Genomic DNA, 23381 nt, shown 5'->3' with positions numbered 1-23381 from the left:
TAAAGAAAGAAGTCAGTCTGAAAAATACAAATATCTTATGATCTGACTCATATGTGGAATGTAAAAATCAAAACAAATAAGCAAAGGAAGAAAAAAAGAGAAAGAGAGGGACAAACCAAGAAACAGACTCTTAATTATAGAGGACAGACTGATGATTACCAGAAGGGAGGTAGGTGGGAGGATGGGTGAAATGGGTGATGGGGATTAAGGAGTACGTTTATCATGATGAAAAATAAATAAATAAAATAAAATAACAAAAAAAATAAACAAACACACTCAAGGGATGCCTGGGCGGCTCAGTGGTTTAGCCTCTGTCTTTGGCCCAGGTTGTGATCCCAGGGTCCTGGGATCCAGTTCCACACTGGGCTCCCCACCGGGAGCCTGCTTCTCCCTCTGCCTATGTCTCTGCCTCACTCTGTGTCTCCTATGAATAAATAAATTAAATCTAAATAAATAAACAAACAAACAAATAAATACACACACTCAAAAAACACCAAATTCTTCAAGGGGTCAGGAAACCCATAACTTCAAGGAAACAAAGTCATGGCTATGCAGAAGAGGGAAAGGAGAACATCATCATTCTTTTTTCATCCTTAATAGATTGTTACCATAATTTAATGATAAATTATCCTGCTACATACATATTCTTTTTAATTTGATCCTTTCTTAGAATATGATGCCTTTGGGTAAAGTTACTCTGGGAAATCAGTTAAAAATCATTTATGGGGGATCCCTGGGTGGCGCAGCGGTTTGGCGCCTGCCTTTGGCCCAGGGCGCGATCCTGGAGACCCGGGATCAAATCCCACGTCGGGCTCCCGGTGCATGGAGCCTGCTTCTCCCTCTGCCTGTGTCTCTGCCTCTCTTTCTCTCTCTCTGTGACTATCATAAATAAAAAAATTAAAAAAAAAATCATTTATGAAGGGGCACCTGGGTGGCTCAGTCAGTTAAGCGTCTGCCTTCAGCTCAGGTCATGATCTCAAAGTCCTGAGATTGAGCCACCTGCCCCACTGAGCTCCTTGCTCAGGCTCAGCAGGGAGTCTGCCTCTCTCTGTCTCTCTCTCAAATAAATACTTAAATAAATAAATAAATAAATAAGTAAATAAATAAATAAATGCTTTAAGACAAAAAATGAATCATTTATGAAATGTTTCTTGGATGAAGAAGCCCATAGTGAGCATATGAGGGAGATAGATTGATTGGTTAATTGATTGATTAAGCTTTTATTTATTTATTTGAGAGAGAGACAGAGAGTGAGAGAGTGAGCACAAGGGGGTGGGGAGAATAGAGGGAAAGGGAGAAGCAGGCTCTCTGCTGAGCAGTGAGCCCCATTTGGGGCTGGATCCAGGACCCAGAATCCTTACCTGAATGGAAGGAAGGCAGACCCTTAACTAACTGAGCCACTCAGGGGCCCCTGCCCCCTACCCCAGGAGATTTAAAGAAAGGAAAAGACAGGATTGGGATCCCTGGGTGGCGCAGCGGTTTAGCGCCTGCCTTTGGCCCAGGGCGCGATCCTGGAGACCCGGGATCGAATCCCACGTCGGGCTCCCGGTGCATGGAGCCTGCTTCTCCCTCTGCCTGTGTCTCTGCCTCTCTCTCTCTCTCTCTGTGTGACTATCATAAATAAATTATTTTTAAAAAATTTAAAAAAAAGAAAAGACAGGGTCATGAGCAATTTTAGTCTAATTTAGACAACAAAATGCATATACTATCTGAGAAACTATTTCAGAACAACTCAAGCCAATGAATATTTATGGAGCATCTACTAAAAAAACCTAACAGTTTCTAATAGCCCGCTAGGAGCCAGGCACTACACTAACCTGAGGATACTGCAACCAAGCAGAGATAAATCCTGCCCTAGGAGCTCAGAAGAACAGACATGAAACATACAGGAATAAGTGGTGATTCTTACAAAAGGGGGAGCATAAGCTACCCCAGGAATGGAGAGCCAGAGGACTAAACAAAAGATGGGGTATCAGGGAAGGCCTCTCCTGGAAACTGATATTTAAACTGAGACTTAAAAGTAACCAAAATCCAAAGATAACAGAGCTGACAGAGGGAAGCTGATTTACTGTTTCCTAGGCAAAGGACAGCCATGTCTCCCAAGAAATAAAAGTTCAGCAGTCTCCCCAGGCAGAAATTGAAAGGGTCAGAAATAGGTCCAAAAGGAGGAAACCAATAAAGTAGGACTGAGTTTGAGTCTGGCTCACTGTGGGGGCTATACACTAATTTGTAATGGGCCCTCTTCGGGTCTCAGTTCTCAAAAAAGCAAGCAGCTCTCAAAGAGATCCAAGACAGGTCCTGTGATGTCTTGAGGGACTCAGAGCCAATGTGGACAAAATCATACACATTTGCTCCAAGGCTAGATATATTTTTCCTTACGAAGACTAAATAGAAGTAGAACAGGCAGAGAAAGAACGGAAGGTGATGGAGGGATCAGAGCTGCAGAGAACTGAGCAAGTTCAAGGAACCAAGAGAGCTTCAAGATAAAGAAGCATGGAGGCAAAGAGGGTGGTGGAGAGTAGACAAAGCTGGCAAAGTAGGCTAGATTAAGAAAGGCTTGGTAGACCGTGTACTATGGATGGGACTGTGTGTCCCCAGGATTCATCTGTTGAAGCCCTAAACTCCAATGTGACTGGAGATTTGGAGATAGGGTCTCTGGTAGGTAATTAAGGGTGGGCGTCCTAAGGGTGGGGCCCTAATTTGATGAGAATTGTATTCTTAAAAAAGGAGGAGGAAACACAAGAGAGTTCTTTCTTCTCATATACACACAGAGAAAGGGCCATATGAGCACAAGGAGGATGGTGGCCACCTACAAGTCAAAAAAAGAGACCTCTGATTCTTTTGTAGTTCACAAGAGTGATGATTGGGTGCTCATGGGATTGTGTGACATGTACCTTTCTCAAACCTTATTACAACCTTGGCACATTATCTGCCTGATATGGAAAAAAGAAGAGGCCTTAGAATTAAGCCTACTTGCTGGCACCTTGAGTTTGGACTTCCAGCCTTCAGAACTGTGAGAAATAAATTTCTGCTGTTTAAGCCACCCAGTCTGTGGTATTTTGTTATGGTAGCCCAAGAAAATGACACCATATTAAGAATTTTGAACTGAAAGCTTAATGAGACTTTTTAAGACTAGTTGAGAGAGAGCATGAGCAGAAGGGACAGAAGGAGAGGGAGAGAGAGAGAGAATCCAAAGCAGACGCCACACGGCCAAGCTGACTCAGTGCTCAGTCTCATGACCCATGAGATCACGACCTGAGCCAAAACCAAGAGTCTGACACTTCACACTCTGTGCCCCTCAGGCACCCCTCAATGAGACCTTAAGCTGGGGATATATATGCTTACACTTAAGCCTGGGAAGGCTCACTCTGGCTGCAAAATAGAGAAGGAATCTGAGCAGGACAAGACTAGAAGCAGAGAGGCAAGGTAGGAGATGAGTGTAGACATTCAGGCTGGAAGTAATAAAGGCTTGGAGCATGGTGGAGGGGACGGGAGGAAAAGCAGACAGGCTGGAGAAACCTTTACAAGGTCAAATCAGCAGGACATGGGGATTAACAGAATGGAAAGAGGAGAGGGCAGATTCCAAAGGCCCCTAAAACACAGCTAGAAAGATTACTGGGCTGAGATTCTCAAGTTTGAGGCTTTAATCACAGATCTGCCACCAACAAATGACTCATATGAAGTAAATGCATTAATGAGGACAAATTTAAGCAATAGTATCATCCCCCTCAAGGCTAGTTTAGGAACCCCTTCTCTATGCTTTACTTAACACTATTGATCATATATACTTATAATTGATCATCAAGGACATATCAGAATTCTCCACGTACTTGTCTGTCTCCCTCAAAAGACAGGATCCCTTGGGTTAAGAACCAAGTATCCTGTACCTGGAACCAGGTCTCATACAGTGATTGATTCATTATATTTGTTAAGATGATTATTTTAAAGTGCTAAGAGGACAGATATATGATTATTCTAGGAAGTTATTTTGGTGTGATGTGTTTTCTGTATATGGGGCACTGTGGTAGATGCTAGGGTCAACAGAATAAACAAGCAAGCAAGTCATGGACCTTACGTCAAGTCAAGTAGCTTAGACAGACATTAAACACATGAGGACAAAAATGATGGTTTATTTCTGGTTGTGGTAAGTGCTACAAGGAAAAGTACTGGGTACTGTGAATGTGTAACAGACATAACATGGGGGTAGAGAAAGGGTTTCTCTGAAAGAATGACCTTTATGATTAGACACATGAGTTGATTTACTCACAAAACAAAGGAGGGAAGAGAGAAGAGGGGGGATCAGGAAGAGGGGAAAGGGAGAGAGACTTTTAGGTAGAAGGAATAATAAGCATGCATGAAGGCCTGAGGCAGCAAAGGAGTTCTGGTGAGAATACTAGAAGGAAGCCCACCAAAATGGTAATGTTAATTATATTCAGGCTGCAGAATTATGGGTACTTTTTTTTTTAATTTAAGATTTTATTTATTTATTCATGAGAGACACAGAGAGAGAGAGAGGCAGAGACAGAGGCAGAGGGAGAAGGCGGCTCCCTGCGGGGAGCCCTGTGGGACTCAATCCCAGGACTCCAGGATCACGCGCTCTGGGCGGAAGGCAGACGCTCAACCACAGAGCCACCCAGGCGCTCCCAATTTTCTTTTGTATACATTTTTCATTTTACAGATTTCCTACAACAAACATGTATTATTTTAATTATCAAAGGGGGGAAAACAACAATGCTAGTTTAAACAAAATAATAAATGATGCAGAGAGAATGGATGTCATGGAGAAGAGGGTACATTCCAGAGGGACTAGTGACATAAGCAATGAGTAATTCCTATGTGGGAGAGAGCAATAAGCACATTGGTGGGGCTGGAACAAAGCAGCATGTGTGGCTTACAAATGATACACTTGAAGCCAGTCCACCAAAGTCCATGAAGGTGAGGCCAAGGTGTTGGGGGTGAGATGAGAAGTGATAGTGAGCTGGGCAGCCCTGGTGGCTCAGCGGGTTTAGCGCGCCTCCAGCCTAGGGCGTGATCCCAGAGACACAGGATCGGATCGGGTCTCCCTGCAAAGAGCCTGCTTCTCCCTTTGCCTGTGTCTCTATGAATAAATAAGTAAAATGTTAAAAAAAAAAAAAAAAAAAAAACTGATAGTGAGCTACTTTCAAGGGACTTGAACAGGAAAAATATACCTTCTAGCAGAGGCAAGCTGGATGGAGAGAAACCAGAGGCAAAAAGACACCCCTCCCCTTCCCACCAGGCCCTGCAGGGCTGGGGCAGGTCAGGGGGCACCTAGGAAGGGTAGTTGTCCTTTAACAGAAACAACTCTGATCCTCTTACTTCTTACTTCCCAGGCACTGAGGGGCTGGGCTGCCCCATCTTTCTGCCCCTACAGCAGAGTGGAAACTGTGGTTTCCGAATATCCTTCCCGATTTGCAATCTCTGAGAAACTGCTAGCCTGAGGACATTTCTAAAGAGATAAAGTCAAAGATTAGTTTGGGTGGAAGGGTGGCAGGCCATAGACAGGGTCTGGAAAATTGAAACCTGATGCAAGTCCTAAGATCTGTCCCCACCCACTCCTGATCATGATAAGCACCCCTGCCACCCACACTGGATCCTTTGCCAGAGTTCCCCCCTCCCACCTCCAGGCTATGAAGCTGTTTAGGGTTGGGATGTGAGTTGGGGAAGGGGGCGGAAATTGGCTGTCCTCCCCTCTCTGAGCTAGACCCACAGGAATTGCCTCAGCCACTTCCCTTCTAGCCCTCCTGCTCTCCCCACCCAGTTACATCAGATCACCATCTAATTGCTCCACCTGATGCTCCTTGGTCTCTCCCACTCACCTCACACTCCTGACATGGGTGCTGCCTTGCTCTTGCTAGCAGAGGGATGAAAAGCAACTTTATCCTGGTCTTCCAGCCAGGAAGTTGAACGCAGCATGAGGGACTTTGCTCTCCTGAGAAGAGAGATACAAAATTACATTAAATCATCACATTAAATGGGTGTGTCAAATGCAAGACCAGTCAGTCGGTAAGTGGCTGAGGTGTCTGTTCATAGCTCTGTGGTGACCCTGAGCTGCTGTGAGGATGGAGGAAGCAGGGGCACTGAAGAAACAGTCCCAGTCTCCACAAGTTTTATTTGCTCTTTGGACGCATCCAGTACTTCTTTTTTTTTTTTTTTCTTCTTTTTTTTTAATCTTATTTATTCATGGGTAGCCCTGGGTGGCTCAGCGGTTTAGCGCCTGCCTTCCGGCCCAGGGCGTGATCCTGGAGACCCGGGATCGAGTCCGCGTCAGGCTCCCTGCATGGAGCCTGCTTCTCCCTCTGCCTGTGCCTCTGCCTTTCTCTCTCTCTCTCTCTCTCTGTGTCTTTCATGATTAAATAAATAAAATCTGAAAATAAAATAAAAGTTTAAAAAAAAGACCTTGGGGCAGCCCCGGTGGCGCAGCGGTTTGGTGCCGCCTGCAGCCTGGGGTGTGATCCTGGAGACCCGGGATCGAGTCCCACATCGGGCTCCCGGTGCATGGAGCCTGCTTCTCCCTCTGCCTGTGTCTCTGCTTCTCTCTCTTTCTCTCTCTCTATGAATAAATAAATACAATCTTTAAAAAAAAAAAAAAAGACCTTATTTACTCATGAGAGACACAGACGGAGAGACAGAGAAAGACAGAGAGAGAGAAAGGGGCAGAGACACAGGCAGAGGAAGAAGCAGGCTCCACGCAGGGAGACTGATGTGGGACTCGATCCTGCATCTCCAGTATCACACCCTGGGCTGAAGACAGGCGCTAAACTGCTGAGTCACCCAGGGATCCCCCTGGAGGCATCTAGTTCTTAATAAAAGTAGCATCATCAACCCAGAAGTCCTTGGTCCATGTCACAGCAGAGCTCTTGCTGAGTCATCTGGGCTAGCACACTTACCCTTCTAAGCCTCAGGTAGTTCTTTCCATTGCTGTTATTTTTGATGGTTGTTGAATAAAGGGGCCACTCAGAAGAAGCAAATGGAGAGCTCTAACAGAGTATAGGAGATTGCATTTTCCAAAGATGAGTGCCTCCCCTTCATGCTCTTCTGGAGTTTTACAGACTCCAGGGTGGGGTCATTTACAGAATCAGGGTGGGGCTGTGGCTACATTGACCAATGGGTACAGGGCGAGCAATGTAGATCATAAAAAAGATGAGGTCGTAAAAAAAAATACAGTTCATGCCTGCTTCTTTCTTTCAGTAACCCAGGCACCACGCAGGAAAAATCCATCTAGATCATTAGGAGTGAAACTGAGGCCCCCCAGCCAATAGACAGCATCCACGGTCAGATGCGTGAGCAAAAAATCCTGCAGATGGGGATCCCTGGGTGGTTCAGCGGTTTGGCGCCTGCCTTTGGCCCAGGGCACGATCTTGGAGTCCTAGGATCGAGTCCCACGTCAGGCTCCTGGTGTGGAGCCTGCTTCTCCCTCTGCCTGTGTCTCTGCCTCTCTCTCTCTCTCTCTCTGTCTATCGTGAATAAATAAATAAAAATAAAAAAAAAAAATCCTGCAGATGACTCTGGTCCGCGGGTTTTGAGTATTCCAGCTGCAGCCCCCCGACAGGAAACAGAGACAAGCCATCCCCATTGGGCTCCATCCAAATTCCTAACCCACAGAACTCATGAACGTAACAAAGGGTGTCTCATGCTACTAAGTCTTGGGGTAATCTGTGAGGCAACATTAGGTAACCAGAACATAGAGTAACCTTAGGACAAGCAAGAATGAGCACATATCAACTGGAGCAGGAAGTGCCCTGGAGGAATTTAGAACCAGAATGGAATGGCATTAAATATGGAAAGCATTACTAGCTCTCGCCACGTAGTTTCTAATTCAGTTCTGCTGTGAAATTGTCCCCTCAATGGCCACCAACAACATCTGAACTAACAAAAAACAACTCAACTTTTTTTCCATACTCATTCTTCCTCAACGTCTTCTTCTCTTGACTTCCAGTGATAAGTTCAACTACCGCACTAACAACCTTTCTGCTGATCTATGCCTTGTTTTAATCATTAAAAAAAATTTTTTTTAAAAAAGGTTTTATTTAGGGACGCCTGGGTAGCTCAGTGGTTGAGTGTCTGCCTCTGACAGGTCGTGATCCCGGGGTCCTGGGATCGAGTCCCGCATCCAGCTCCCTGCAGGAAGCCTGCTTCTCCCTCTGCCTGTGTCTCTGCCTCTTTCTCTGTGTCTCCCATGAATAAATAAATAAAATCTTAAAAAAATAATAAAATATTTTATTTATTCATTTGAGAGAGAGAGACTGAGAGAGAGCACACAAGCAGGGAGGAGACAGAGAAACAGTCTCTCCTCAACCAGGGAGCCTGATGTAGGATTTGATCCCAGGACCACAGGATCATGACCCAAGCCAAAGGCAGATGGTCAGCTGACTGAGCCACCCCTTGTTTTATTCATTGATTCCTCTTCTCCTACCCACCTTCCCTCTAGGGTATAGCCAACTTCCTTTCCAAGGGCTTGCTCCTCTCTCTCTCTATCCATGGCCCTCAAAGAGCTCGTTTCCTCTTGTTGAAACTACCATCTGTGTGCCAGAGTCCCTTACTCCAGGATCTGCATAGCTAGCCCCATTCTTCTCTGTGAACTCCTCTCTTGTAGCTCCCATTTCCCCCTAGTCATATACCAAACCTTAAATCCAACACTCTCAAAATGGGCCCACTGCAATGGATGCTGCCTGGGCCTCACTCAGATCCTTTTTAGCAGCTGGTCCACTCATCACTCACAAGCATGTGGTCTAATAACCACACATAGCTGTCCTCCTTTTTTGGTCAATGAATTACCCTGGAACCAAAGGGGAACCGAGTCTTCCTCCCTTACACATACTCTGGACAGACCTGAGTCAATGACTGCCTGGTGTAGGGCTACAAAGCACCAGCCCACTTGTCTGTAACTGGAGCCCACCCTTTTGCCATTTGTGCCAAAAGCCTCCCAGTGGGCTCAGCCCACACCTTTACTCGCCCTCTTCCCCTTGGCCGTCCCGTTTCCCTCATTCTCCTTCTCCTGGTCCCGCACCAGGTTCTGCTTCTAAGTGACCCAATCAAAAACTCCTACCAAGGGAGGTTTGTTATGTTTACTCTATAAATGCCGTGTCTTGGCCACCCTACCCTGAAACTCCCTATCAGGCCAGACATCAATCTGAACACATTGTCTAGCAAATGCCTCAGATGTACTTCTACTTCACAGCTGGATTGTGAAATCTGTCTCCCCTCCACCCTGCCTGATGCTTCCTGTTTTTCCACCCTCCTTCAACATGTCTAGCATGTAAGTGCCAGATTAAAATTTTTTAAATGCCTCTGATTGTACAGCTTCCCTACCCAAAACATTAATGCCTCCTCTTTTTCATGGTACCAGATCAAGATCCTTTGGTCTTCTTTCCTGGACTCTCACTGAGATCTGGCTTCCATCTTGTTTATTTAATCTCATTTTCAGTATTCTAGGTTTCTATTCCAGCCAGCTCCTTCAAAGTTCCAGAAACCACACACATTTCTACTATACCAGCATGACTTTCCCCTCTCATTTATACTTTCCTAAGTCCTGCCCATTAGTGAGAGTATAACCAGAACTAATGTGAATTCACTCCTTGGTGAATCAGAAACTGCACCAGGTTGTCCCACACAGAAAACTTTATTTGCAGCAAGTAGGGAGATCATGGGGTATAGCCTCCAAAGATATGACTCCCTGAGCAAGGGTGACGGGCTCCTTTATTTATGGTTAGGGTGAATATTTAGATAGGGAAGCCTTGTCATTTAATGTAAAGGCAGGCATAAGGTCATGCATGAGCCTTAAGGAAATATGCCTATACATGCATTGTATATTGTATGAGTGAGACTGAGGCTCTTCCTTGGGTGGAGGTTTTAGTATTATAATGAGGTAAAGGTAATTGAAGGTAATTTTAGAGGTCACTCCATCATCCAACTGTGCAGATGTGACCCAGAAGCTAAACTCAAACTGGTTTGGGTAGTCTGGGCCAGTGGGAGGTCCTGATGGGACAGTTGCTATTGCTTGAAAGTTGGTTTTGCTTTCCATTTGCCCAAGTTAAGTGATAAACTGGAGGGGCGCCTGGGTGGCACAGTCAACTGAGCATCCCACTCTTAGTTTTGGCTTGGGTCATGATCTCAGGGTCATGAGACCGAGCCCCACATTGAGCTCCTTGCTACTTGGGTTTCTCTCTGTCCCTCTTCCCCTGCCCCTCCCCCCATGCACATGCACGCTCTCTCTTTTGCTCTCTCTCTCTAAAAATAAATAAATCAATCTTTAAAAGAGAGAAAGAAGCTGGAAAAAAGAGCTTAAGGAAAAATGTGGGACAAAGTTTTATGAGTATAAGCCAGCAGTCAGTAAAGGTCAAGTCCTGGGTTCTAGCTGGTGACAAGAGGAATGGCCAGTTGCCTCCCAATATCCATTCACTCTTTCTTTCCAGTTTCCATCTGGGAAACATGCTCTAGCCACCCTTTCAGCTAGATGTGGTTAAGTGACTTCACCTCAACCTATTTCATAGAAGTGGAAATGTTGCACATTACTTCTGTCAGTGGCCTTAATAGAAAGGAGAGTGTGTTTCCCTTTCTCTTCCCTACTGGCTGTAGTGTGGAGCTTGAGCAGTGTTAGGGAAGAAGAATTTCCTCTGTCCTTCAAGGTCCTTCTAGCTGGACAAAGAATCAAAGTGACATGAGAAAGATTAACAGGAGAAAACCAAATTTAATAGTATACATACAGGGAATCCACACAGACATGAAATTCCAAAGACAATGAGGCAACATGACATTTATATGAGAGAGAGCTAGTGTTTAAGGATACAAAGGAGTGAAAGACCATTAACCGGAAGGTGAAAAATATTTGGAAAACAAAGATCTCTCTATTTTGCAGATAAGTTTCTTCAGTAAAGAGGAATCTCTGTTAAATAGCTCTCTTTGATACAAGAGAGCTCTCTCTGGTATAAGCAGGCAACAAGGGAGAGTTGAAGAGCTTCTCCTAATTGGCTGTGTTTTGATTGCTTTTTTTTTTTTTTTTTTTGTTTTGATTGCTTTTAACTCAAAATAATGTTCATGCCAAACTGGGGCAGCTGGCCCTTGGCCTCTACCATAGCCATGTTAGATCACGAAGTAAAAGCCATGTATTGAGGATGGTGAGGCAACAAATTAGATGGTGAGCCAAGCCCAAATGACCTACCTCAATCTAAGGAATGAATTTATATATTGTAAGCCACTGTTTTTACTCACAGCTGAATCTAATCCTAACTGGCGCTCAGTCCTTCATGGTTCTATTCACATTTTGCGAAGAAAGAAGTAGATGCATTGATGTATTGGGTAATGATTAATAACTACTTTCAGGGTAGGGTATGGGGCAAGCCCTCATTTGCAACATTTCCAATGTCCATGGCGTATATATTCTTATTAAGGTCAACTTCAAACTACCAATATTATGTCAATTGGCTCACAAAAATCCCAAAAATAGAATGATTAGCTCTTGTGAGCTGGTATAAGCCAGCTCCTGCAAACTACTGGGGAAGGGCTGGTATGGCAATGACGTTTAACAGAGCTTGCTACAGGCTAGGCACTGTAATAGGCATTTTTCTTACATTACCTTCTTTAAGCCTCCTACCAAACTTCTGAGGGGCAAGGCCAGACTTCTCCAACCATTAACACCTTTTGGGGAAAATTCCAATACAAATGGATTTTTTTTTCAATTTTATTTATTTATTCATGAAAGATACAGAGACAGAGAGAGGCAGAGACACAGGCAGAGGGAGAAGCAGGCTCCATGCAGGGAGCCTGATGTGGGACTTGATCCTGGGACTCCAGGATCACGCCCTGGGCTGAACAAAGGCATTAAACCACTGAGCCACCCAGGGATCCCCACAAATGGATTTTTATTTATTTTTTATTTTTTATTTTTTATTTTTTCCACAAATGGATTTTTAAAAAATATCTTTTCTATAACCTTAGGCAGATATGTGGGTTATCCCAATTGTGGAAAATTTTAAAAGGTAGGAAATTGAGGTCAGGAAGAGAAAATGGGGTATGGAGGATATGAAGGCTTGATCATTCAGCACACACTCTCCCTTCCTCTGACAGCAGTCACTGGATTCATTGGGGAATTACCTCTGTGTGGTCATAATGACTGTCAGGTTAGGTGTCCTTTTTTCATCTAGCTCCTGCCTAAACTAGGCTAACCAGGTTTCTCTACTGGGGCTTGGAATGATGAACATGAATGGGAGAGATGGAAAAATCTGATTTTTATTCATTTGTTTCAGCAGGTGGCAAGGCAAGACTTGATTCCTGCCATTGAATCCCCTAGAGCTACCTTCATTGCTGTGTCCCCTAAGCCTGGTTGGTTCTCTAGCCTTCCTTTGATTCTGTGAGCTATCTAATACCCTCCAACACTCAAGTTTTCTGTTTAAATTAGCCATAATGAGTTTCTATGACTTGAAACTGAAGAAATCCAAAGGAAGAAAGACAGAAGCTTTAGGAAAAATTACAGGTAGCTGAGGCAAGGTGCACAGAACTTTGGAAAGATATTTCTAAATCACCACCAATAGGGAGGTGGCTATGATTATGTAAGAACTGAGGCAAGCTCAGTCAGAATATAGGGCTGGAGTTTTATGCATTCTACACTGCAAGAATTATGGGCAGAACTGTCATTACATAACGCTGAGTATTAAGTAAGGTGTTGGAGCTAAACCATTGGATGCTTATCATAAGGTAATTAAGTAAAGGCAACTCAAATCTGTTTACATGTAGAGTATCAAAGTTATTCTGTTTCTAGAATTGCATAAAATGTGTGGGAGGTTTGTTGCTGTCGCATTTTTTTTTAAGATTTTATTTACTTGAGAGAGAGAGAAAGTAAGAGTGAGCATGAGTGAGGTGAGGGGCAAAGGGAGAAGCAGACTCCCCAGTGAGAAGGGAGCCCAATGCAGCTCAGTTCCAGGACTTCAGGATCATGATCTGAGCCAAAGGTAGACACTTAACTGACTGAGCCACCCCAGGCACCCCTGTTGTTGTTTTTAATATGTTGATCATTTAGATGGAGGATCAGAAAGAAAGCACAGACCACTAAGTACTCCATCAGCATTTTATCCTCTGGAAAGAAAAACGAATTTATAATCATCTCATTAAAAACTAGAAGCAATGAAGAATCTGAAGGTTTGTAGCATGGAAGCCAGAAGTTGTATTCAGGTTTGCAGGACTGTCCAGAATTCTTTCTAGTTCTGTGCCTCAATCAAAACTTGCCCCCCTCACCCCACCCTGCAGTGATCTCACTGTGCTCTAAATTCCTAGAACGCTTGCTTTCTGTATCAACATTCCATTCATTTGACATTCATCACAGTGACTTGCTTAGGAAAAGTACTTGTAAGTTCTAACATACCAAACAAATCTTAGTTAGTATGTATTATGTGTGTATGTATGTATATACATGTGTGTATGTGTCTACACATACATGTAATGTATATAATATATACATATTAGTGTACAAACGTATTTATATATAAATACGTGTGTGTGTGTGTGTGTGTGTACGGTTAGGTAGTCATTGTGTGTTTCTCTTATTTTCCCTTCACTGGGTTATAAGCTTCCTGAAGCATATTTTATCCATCTTTCTGCCTTCTGCTGCTCTTAGTTGGAACACATTTGTCAGTCAATCTACTGATGTTTTGAGTGTGGACTCACTTCCAACATTTCACAAGTACATGACTTTCGGCCAGTTATCTTCACTGCCCGTCTGTGTCCTACAGGCTGTTGGAATGACGAGGTGAGATAATGGGCACAAAGCATCCTGCATGGGTGAGTTCCCTGTGGCCAATGACAGAACATTGTGGTTTTAGTTCCTCCTTCAATCTCCTGTCTTCTTTTTCTCAGAAGTTTGGGTCATGGATATGATCAGAGATATCTTTCTTTCTTTTTTCTTTCTTTCTTTCTTTCTTTCTTTCTTTCTTTCTTTCTTTCTTTCTTTCTTTCTTTTTTGTTAAGGCATATATTTTTTAAAGATTTTTATTTATTTATTCATGAGAGACAGAGACAGAGAGACAGAGACACAGGCAGAGGGAGAAGCAGGCTTCATGCAGGGAGCCCGACGTGGGACTCCATCCCTGGTCTCCAGGATCATGTCCTGGGCTGAAGGCGGTGCTAAACCACTGAGCCACCCAGGGTGCCCGAGATATGTTTCTTAATAACAGATTTCTGAAGTGATTCCTAGACCTCTGAATGGGCAGTATGCAAAATCTAATGAGAGAGGACTGATCTAGGCTGTTTTAAAAGTGTTGAAAGCAAGGTAGAGCCATCAGCCTGTGATAAATGTTTTCCCTATGCACCATTTTTCCTTCTCTCACCTCATCGTCTAACCCAGTGTTGTCCAGTAGGACTTTCCTGTTTTTTTTTTTTTTTTTAAGATTTTATTTATTTATTCATGAGACACACAGAGAGAGAGGCAGAGACACAGGCAGAGGGAGAAGCAGGCTCCATGCAGGGAACCCAATGTGGGGCTCGATCCCCGGGTCTCCAGGATCAGGCCCTGGGCCGAAGGCGGCACTAAACTGCTGAGCCACCCGGGCTGCCCCTCCAATAGAACTTTCTGTGCTATATCTGCTCTTTCCAATAGGATAACCACTAGTCACATGTGGTTACTGTGTACTTGAAATGTGGTGATGTAAATGAAAAGTGGAATTTTAAATTTTCTTTAATTAAAATTTAAATAGTCACATGCTACCCTATGGAACAGCACAGAGCTAAACTAAGAATGTTGGTCTCTTCATTCATTCATTCATTCATTCATTCATCATTCAAGCAAAACCTGTTGAGTACCTAATACGTGTCGGGCACAGTAGTAAGCCCTGACAGTGGGTTCAATTGATTGTCTCCACTGAAACAGCTCAAAATTTATTTAGGGAAGCAAATAATCCTTTGAGGTGATCTTAAGTCCTTATCCTTTTGAGATACGTTGCTGGAGAAGATTTCTTAGACATGGGTCACCCTGCAGATAACTTACCTCCCTGACTTCACCTGCTGGATTGGAACCTTGCTTGACCTAGAAGCAGTTCTCAAGGGCTGGTAAGAGGCCAGCGATATAGCCAAGAGGGCTGCCCACCAAGGTTATTCTATCCTGGGGACCGAGTACACAACACATTCAGAGTTTGAAAGTAAGACACAAGCAAGGACGCAAATGTCAGGACAGTATAAAATCCCAAAGACACTAAGAACCAGGGCAGCGATCCAAATAATAACATAAATAGGATCCCTGGGTGGCTCAGCGGTTTAGCACCTGCCTTTGGCCCAGGGCGCAATCCTGGAGTCCCAGGATCGAGTCCCGCGTCAGGCTCCTGGCATGGAGCCTGCCTATGTCTCTGCCTCTCTCTCTCTCTCTCTCTCTCACAAATAAATAAATAAATCGTAAAAAAAAAAGTTCAAAATAATTGTTAAACAAAAAAACAAATAATAACATAAATAATGAGGATTGTTGAGAGACAGGAAAACATAGAGGTTGGTTGCTCTGTCTCTGGAGCCAAACTTCCTGCATGTCAATTCCAGCCTTGCTGGTCTCCTGCTGTGTAATGCCTCTTTTCACTTATAAAACAGATGTTATAATAGCCCTCCTTTCGGAGGCTTATAAATACAAACTTGAACATGAAATTGAACCCAAGTAGACTAGCTCCAGACTCCAGTCTCTGACCAATATGCCATATTGTTGGCCTTCAGAATGAGGTAGACCAGAGTTCCAATCTAACTCTTACTACTTTATGGTTATGCCGTCTTGGGAAAGTGAGCTGCTTCACTGAACCTCTCATTTTCCTCATCTGTAAAATGAGGGTATAAATAATAATAGTAGGGATGCACCTGGGTGGCTCAGTCAGTTAAGCATTGGACTCTTAATTTCGGCTCAGGTCGTGATCTCAGGGCTGTGAGATTGAGTCCTGTGTCCAGCTCCACGCTCATAGGGGAATCTGCTCAGGATTCTCATTCTCCCTCTGCCCCTTCCCACCCACCTCAAATAAATAAATACATAAATTTTAAAATAATAATAATAGGGTTTGTGAAGGCTTAATGAATTGATTTATGTATAGTAGTCAGAAAGAACAGTGCCTAATGGCAGTATGAGCTCAAGTTACTTTACATGGGGCCATGCGACCTGTGCAGAGCCATATAGCAGAAACTGAGTGGGGAGCGAGGCAGACAGATACCAAGCCACAGGTGGTCTGGGGGGCAGGCAAGGTGTGTTCTTGGAGCTGCTGCAGTTCCAAGGGAAACTACTGCAGCATCCCGAGAACATGCCAGTTCTTTAAGGGATAGGTTGCTAACCAAGGAGTTAGTTGCATTCCAGCCCATCCCTGTCCCCTGAGGTAACCTGAGATCCTGTTCTCTGATGAAGAAATCATTTTCACTTGGCAGATTTGGTAGACAGGGATTTTTTTGTTTGTTTTGCTTTTTAAGTAAGCTATACTTAGCCCAGAGTAGGGTTTGAACTCACCACCCTGAGATCAAGAGTTGGATGCTCTACCAACTGAGCCAACCAGCGCCCCAGCAACAGAGATGCTTTGAGGTAGCTTCCTTAAACAGTCCTGTCAAAGAATAAAATGATAAACCACTCTGAAAAACAACATGGCAATGTCTTATAAAGTTAAATCCATACCTAATTATACTACTCTTACAGAGAAAATATAAGAGCACAAGAAAAATAAGAACACATGTCCACAAAAAGATTTGTATAAAATATTCATAGTAGCTTTAGTCATAATAGCCAGAAAGAAGAAAAAAACACAAATGTCCACCAACAGTGAATGAGTAGCCAAATGTAGTATATTTATGCAATGGAATACAATTCAGAAATCAAAAGGAAAGATCTTGATTCATGCAAGAACATGGGTGAATCACAGAGATATTATACTGAGCAAAAGAATTCAGACACAAAAGAGTGCCTAGCATAGTTTTATTTATATGACATTTTAGAAAAGGCAAAACTACAGAAATGAATATCAGATTAGTGGTTGCCAGGGGCTGAGACTAGAGAGAGGGTACTGACCACAAAGGGGCATAAGGAATTTTGTGAGGCAATGGAAATATTCTGTATCATGATTGTAGTGACATTTGTACAATGTATGAGTTTGTCAAAACTCATCACACTGTACTTCTATAAAGGATGCATTTTACTATACGTAAACTATACTTCAACGTGCCTGGCTTTTAATAAAGACAATATCACTAAGCACTAGCAAATTCTCTGTGAAAGAGTGGGAGTCAGAAACAGGATGATCACAACCCATAGGAATAGGTTGAAAATATCTGGTTTATGCATTTTTTTCTGATTTTAAGTGCTGACAATTTCTTTAAAAAATTTTATTTATTTATTAGAGATAGAGTGTGTGTGTGTGTGTGTGTGTGTGTGTGTGTGTGTGTGTGTTGGGGGAGGAGCAGAGGGAGAGGGAGAAGCAGACTCCCTACCAAGCAGGGAGCCTGACACAGGGCTCCATCCTGGGACTCCGGATTGTGACCCGAGCCGAAGGCAGATGCTTAACCGACTGAGCCACAGAGGCACGCCTAAATGCTGATAATTTAATAACCTTTTTTTGCCTCATCGAAAGGTTCCCGGCATCAAAATGGCTGCACCACAATGTCTGGTGATGGCGACCAAAAAGGGCAATGGCAGGTCCAGGCAATTAGAAAGTTCAACAGACAGGACACCTGGGTGGCTTTGTCAGTTAAACGACCAATTCTTGATTTCAGCCCAGGTCATGATCTCAGGGCTGTGAAATCAAGCACTGTGTTGCATTGGGCTCCGAGCTCAGCAAGGGAATCTGTTTGAGATTCTCCCTCTCCCGCTAGTGCTATCTTTCTCTCTCAAATAAATACATTAAAAAATAAAAATGATCAACTGTGTTTGATGCCTCAAGAGGTACAAAGTAGATGGACTAATATTACATGCAGGAGTCAGGGCATGTAATATTAGTTTTCTAATATTTTCTCAGGAAAATGAGTTTGGCCTCAAACTTGAGGTTTTCTCAGGAGAATGGAGAGGAAAAAGAAGAAGAAACCACATATGTGAAGGGTCCAATACGTAAGAGTTTGGCACATGTGAGAAAAAGCACAAAACCAGATGTAGTGCTGTATCTCAGGACAGCAGGAAAGCACTGGGAGAGTTGAGAGAGAAAGCCTGGATTCAGGTTGGGAAGCCAGTATAGACCCATGAAAGGCTGGAAGCACAGAAGTTGCTAGGCAGACATTGACTTGGTCAAGCTTATCTTTTAACAAGAAAGCTCTGGGGAAGACAAAGAAGATGGATTGTGGGGAGAAGAGTTAGGAAGGTTCTTTGTGGCCCATCCTTGTCATAAAATACACTGAAATAAAATGTGCCTCTCTGATAGTGGACTGTTCTGCATGCCAAAAGTATTAGATAAGTCTCAGTATAAAGCAGCCCTGAGGGTAGCTCAGCTGCCCAGTACTTTGGGACCACCCTGTATGTCTTCCTGAACTGGGAAACCCTAGCTCCCAAGCAACCCCTTAGTTCAGGCTCCCAGGATTAGCACCACTTGGTCTATTTCAGACCTGTAACCACCATACAATGGTTACAGGAGCAAACCTAAACAGTCATGGTTCACGGTACAAATCAACAGACCCAAGGGACACAGCATTTTCAGCCTCCCCCGGTGAGCAATCCCCTTTTGTGCTGGGTGGGATTTCCAACCTGGGGAAAAACCTGATCAGGCTGGGAAGGGAGACTCTCATAGAAGGGTCAGGGCCGCCCCAGAGCCAGGATGATGACAACATGAGGCCCAGACACTCCAGGGAATCTGTGAGGCCATAGAGAGAAAACATGAGGGAAGGCAGGGCTACTGTCTGCCTGGTCCAGCTTCCTCTTTCATGAGCTCATGATCAAAGCCAGGCCAGGCAGGAGGGTGCCAGAGATCGAGTGAGCATGTTTTTTCCCTAACTTGGTTCTGAGTCACACAGGCACCTACCCTTCCCAGAAAACCACTCCAGGGCTCACCCCCTGGCAGCCAGTCAAGCCTAGTGCTAACACGCGATACTACCAGGCAGGCCAGCAGCTGGAGATGGGCCAGCAGCTGGAGACAGGCTGGTCAGGAACACTCATCCCGCCCCCAGAGGCCTCTTCCAACCTTCAAAGAAAAGGCAGTACTGTTGGAAGTAGAAGGAAGGCTTAGTTTAACTTTTGAGAACCCATGGGAGACATTGCTGAATCATGGGGTTATAGAGGAGGGAAAGACATCAAAGAGCCTTTAATCTAAGCACTTGACTTTACAGATCAACTCATCCAGTAAATGCAGGGTGTCTGAAAAGGCAGGACAAAGGGGGAAATACTTTATTTGTTTCACTTGCTCCTCCCCTACCGTCCATATTATGCTTTGAGTTAAATCACAATCATACCCTCTAATACTGATGTAGGAGCGTTCTACAGTGAGATACAAGCTGCTTCCCACATGAACAGCTCTGTAACATTAATGAATTAAAGGGCCCTACATTTCTAGCCTTTTCAAGTAGCCTGTAGTGATGGATAAGCACAGTTTTAGGCACTGAATATAGAGCAGTGAACAAGACCGATAAAATCCTGCTCTCATGGAGTTATTATCTGGTAGGAAACTGAGAGGCCAAAGGGAGGAGCTACAAAACCAGGCCCTGGGAAGCCTGTGTTGGCAAAACAGGCACATCGCATCCTTTCCCAGCTTCCCATCTCTCCCAGCAGCCTCCAGGGAATTCTGGTTGAGTTGGGCTGAGCTAGGACGGGCCAAACTACATCCTGGGGCAGGGGATACTGTTTTCTTGTGACCTTGCGTTGGTGCTCCAGGCACTCTTGCCTTCCTTTTGCATCAGGGGAAACTGCCAGGGACTGATCTTGACCCTCCTAAGGTCCTAATGGGTGTCTTTGATGGTTATTCATTAACTTGCTGCCAAGAACTCACCACCCCACCCTACCCTACATGCCTCTGGCAAGAATTGTTCCAGCTAGAATGTGTGTGCATTCTAGGGAAGGGTGTTTAAAATCAGTCACTTTGGCTCAACAAGAACTAGGAATGCAGAAGTCTCTGCTTCTTTGGAGAAAAGCAAAAGCCACAAAACCTGCCTGAGTTGGAGAGGGAAGGAAGGAGGGATGAAAACAGAAAGAGAAAGTCTATCTCCTGATGATCTTAGCACTTGAAGGCTATTTGTCATCCTGGTCACCTACTCCTGGGTTAGCTCACTGCTGCCCATTTCATCTCCAAAGGAGCCCCTCTTCGTATAATCATAATAATGGCCCTCACGGAAGTGCCTAGGAGCAGTCCCCTTGGTATCCTTAATCTTCACAATAACCTTAAAGCCAATATGCCCACTTTTCAATAGAGGAGACATTTTCAGAGACGAAGTAGCTGGCCCAGTATCACGTAGTTAATAGTAGCAGAGCTAGAATTTTTTTTTTTAATTTTTATTTATTTATGATAGTCACACAGAGAGAGAGAGAGAGAGGCAGAGACACAGGCAGAGGGAGAAGCAGGCTCCATGCACTGGGAGCCCGATGTGGGATTCGATCCCGGGTCTCCAGGATTGCGCCCTGGGCCAAAGGCAGGCACCAAACCGCTGCGCCACCCAGGGATCCCCAGAGCTGGAATTTAAAGCCAGTTTCCTCTAACACCACCAGATCCTAACATGCTTTTTTTGTTACACCATGCCTCCTTTCTATCACAAATCCATCTCAAGTCAACAAAGTTACTGAGTATCTACCAAATGCCGGGTATAGCTGAGGTTTTAGTTTCCATTTCTTGAGCACCCTGACTCCAGACCTCTGTTTCCCCTTTTCAAATGTTCTCACTTCCAAATATCTGTCTTGTTCCCATTACCCTCATCCCCCATTCTAGACTTTGGTCTGCAATGTAGCAGTTATCTAGGTGGGCCATCAGGCATGATTCACTCCTTTGCCAAGGAGTGAGGGCCAGTGCTTTGCCATCCATCACCTGCACAGTTATTCTCAATTTAATGGCAGATCCTTCTGTGCCATGGTTGAGCATCCCGCATCCCATCTTTGAAGAGGAAGCATTTGAACCCGGGAGGGGGCCTCTGAAAGGACACAGCTGGGTAAACAGACACTTCCAAGGCTGAGGGGTAGCTCCTCAGAGGGGATGTTTCTAAGGATACACATTAATCCCCTACTAGGTGAAAGGCCAAGTACTGGAGATACTACCAAGATATCATGAGAAAAAGAGTGGATGTGGTCCTGTTTATTTATGGAGATTATATTCCAGTGGGGGGACACAAAACAACAACATACATAAAAATACATAAAATGATGCCCCATTGTAGCAAGAGTTCTAAGAACATGAACAAGGGGCTAAGAAGGACGTTGGTGGGAGGTCAAGATCACAGGTCAAATGAAGGAAAGGAAGGAGCATTGGCAATCTTGGGGAAGATGGAGAGGAAATGAGGAACAGTGAGAGCAGTGAAATGGAAAGGGGCCAAAGGCCTGTCTCCCCAGGATTAGGGCAGTGAGAACTGGTCCAGCTGCTGGTCTCAGCCCTGGTCCTTCCTGGCCTTAACTCATCCTCCAGCTCTACCCTCCCCCCCCCACAACCTTTCATTGGCTTAATGATTCACTCTCAACTTTTCCCTAGCTTCCTGCATGGCAAGGAGGGGGTAATGCAGAGCCTTGGCTCTCTGAGGGTAGCAGGAACAGGGATGACATTGGTTGAGAAGGAATGATGAGCAGTCTAAGATTTCTGGTTCTTCTCTGTCCCATTCTGGTCTTGCCACAAAGAAAGGTCTCTCTGTGCCAGGAGGACAGTGAAGATAACTAGGCCCAGCTGGAGGCCCTGATTCTAGATGTGGGAGGTAGTGGTGAAATAAGATCCTGACATCCCACTTCATTTCCCCTCCCCTGCCAAGTGCCCTAGAGAAATTTTCCATCATAAACAAGTTATGCATTCCTGACCTTGGGTGCCCCCCCAAGCCATCTTCTCCCATCATCACCATCTCCCTCACCCCTGATTTATATCTGTGTGAGCCTGTATGTGGGCCATCAGTACATGTAAGTAGTTCATGTATTCATGCTAATCATTGTGTAGTGTACAGCTTGCCCTGGAATAAGGGTGTAAGTAGGTGCAGGCTCACTGCTTGGGTGTAAAAACAATGATGGCAGGTGTGGAAGGCACGTATAGGGAAGGGACATGTCTCTGTGGAGGTGTGTTTTATGCTGGTCAGGAAGAAGTGTGGTAACACATGAGTTTAGACAGTAGTAATAGGTGTAAAATCAAGCGACATAGAGGCCCAGGAAGCGATTGTATATACAGCAATAATGTATCAATTGAAGCCCAATCGTGGGAATGTCCCTGTTTGCATCCCACACATCCTTGGTTGAGAAATGCCATTAGGTGTTCCTTGTTTGATGTGTGTGTAAGAATTGTCACAGCTGTTCTTAATATACTGTAAATTAAATTTTAAAAAGATACTGTAAATTTGTATGTGGGGTTTGAAAGAGTATATCCATGTCTCAAAGCTTGAGGTGACACAGCCAGGGGGTGAATACTATATGTGTGTGTATAGTTCTGTATTTTCAGCCTTCGTTTAACAAGACTGTGGAGCAACTACTGCATGTAAGGCAGTGTGCTGGGCTTTATGGAGGGCACAGACACATGTGTGACACAGCCTGTGGTGGAAGAGATCATATGTGTACTCTGTGTACACCAGACATAATACGATCTGGAGTAAAGACCTGAGCCAGATGCATTTCAAATCCCTGGAGTCAGCCTTGATGCCTTCATGCTCTCACAGTCAGCACCCCAAACTCTCCATGCTCTCTGATTCTTTTTTTTAAGATTTTATTTATTTATTTATTTATGTATGTATGTATGTATGTATGTATTTTATTTATTTATGAGAGAGAGAGAGAGAGGCAGAAACACAGTCAGAGGGAGAAGCAGGCTCCATGCAGGAAGCCCGACGTGGGACTAAATTCCAGGTCTCCAGAATCACGCCCTGGACTGAAGGCGGCACTAAACTGCTGAGCCACCCAGGCTGCCCCATGCTCCCTGATTCTAATGATTCCCATCTCATTACTAAATCCCTGTGGTCTTAGGCTAGGAAAGTTGCTTCCTGCCACTCCTCCTCTTGGCTCCCTCTGCCATGGCCCATCTCCAGCCCTTGTTACCATCCACCTGAACATTTCCAGTAGCCTCTGATCCCCTATTACAGTGTCTCCCCATGCAGGGCATACTTGTCATCCGATTTAGTTCCCAGCTTGAACTGCCTTCCTTTTATAATCTCTCATGATCCACGGAATCCAGGATCTAGTCTGGCCTCGCAGCTCAGCTCTCCACACTCTGCCCTCCTTTCCAGAATCATTACTTCCCACTACTCCTTTACAGGAAACTTACTGTAAGATTGTTTTTCTAGCAATTCCCCAA

The 23381-nt window shown here is 44.4% G+C and overlaps 1 long non-coding RNA gene and 1 other non-coding gene across 3 annotated transcripts in view; one reads left to right on the top strand and one right to left on the bottom strand.

Annotated features, from left to right (window-relative positions):
* Positions 1-7070, bottom strand: part of LOC102157048 — a 30407-nt gene extending 23337 nt beyond the window's left edge. For both annotated transcript variants that reach the window (XR_005367517.1, XR_005367516.1), the window contains exons 1-2: positions 6909-7070; positions 5838-5950 (exon numbers count right to left, since the gene is read on the bottom strand). This is a non-coding gene — a long non-coding RNA (uncharacterized LOC102157048). The remainder of the gene's footprint in view (positions 1-5837; positions 5951-6908) is intronic.
* Positions 2836-2939, top strand: LOC119874356. Its single transcript, XR_005368223.1, has one exon. It is a non-coding gene; the product is annotated as a small nucleolar RNA U13 (small nucleolar RNA).
* Positions 7071-23381: the final 16311 nt, after the last annotated feature.

The sequence above is a fragment of the Canis lupus genome, chromosome 12 (assembly GCF_011100685.1).
Source record: "Canis lupus familiaris isolate Mischka breed German Shepherd chromosome 12, alternate assembly UU_Cfam_GSD_1.0, whole genome shotgun sequence".
Lineage (NCBI taxonomy): Eukaryota > Metazoa > Chordata > Mammalia > Carnivora > Canidae > Canis > Canis lupus.
This window is presented reverse-complemented; position numbering and strand designations above follow the sequence as displayed.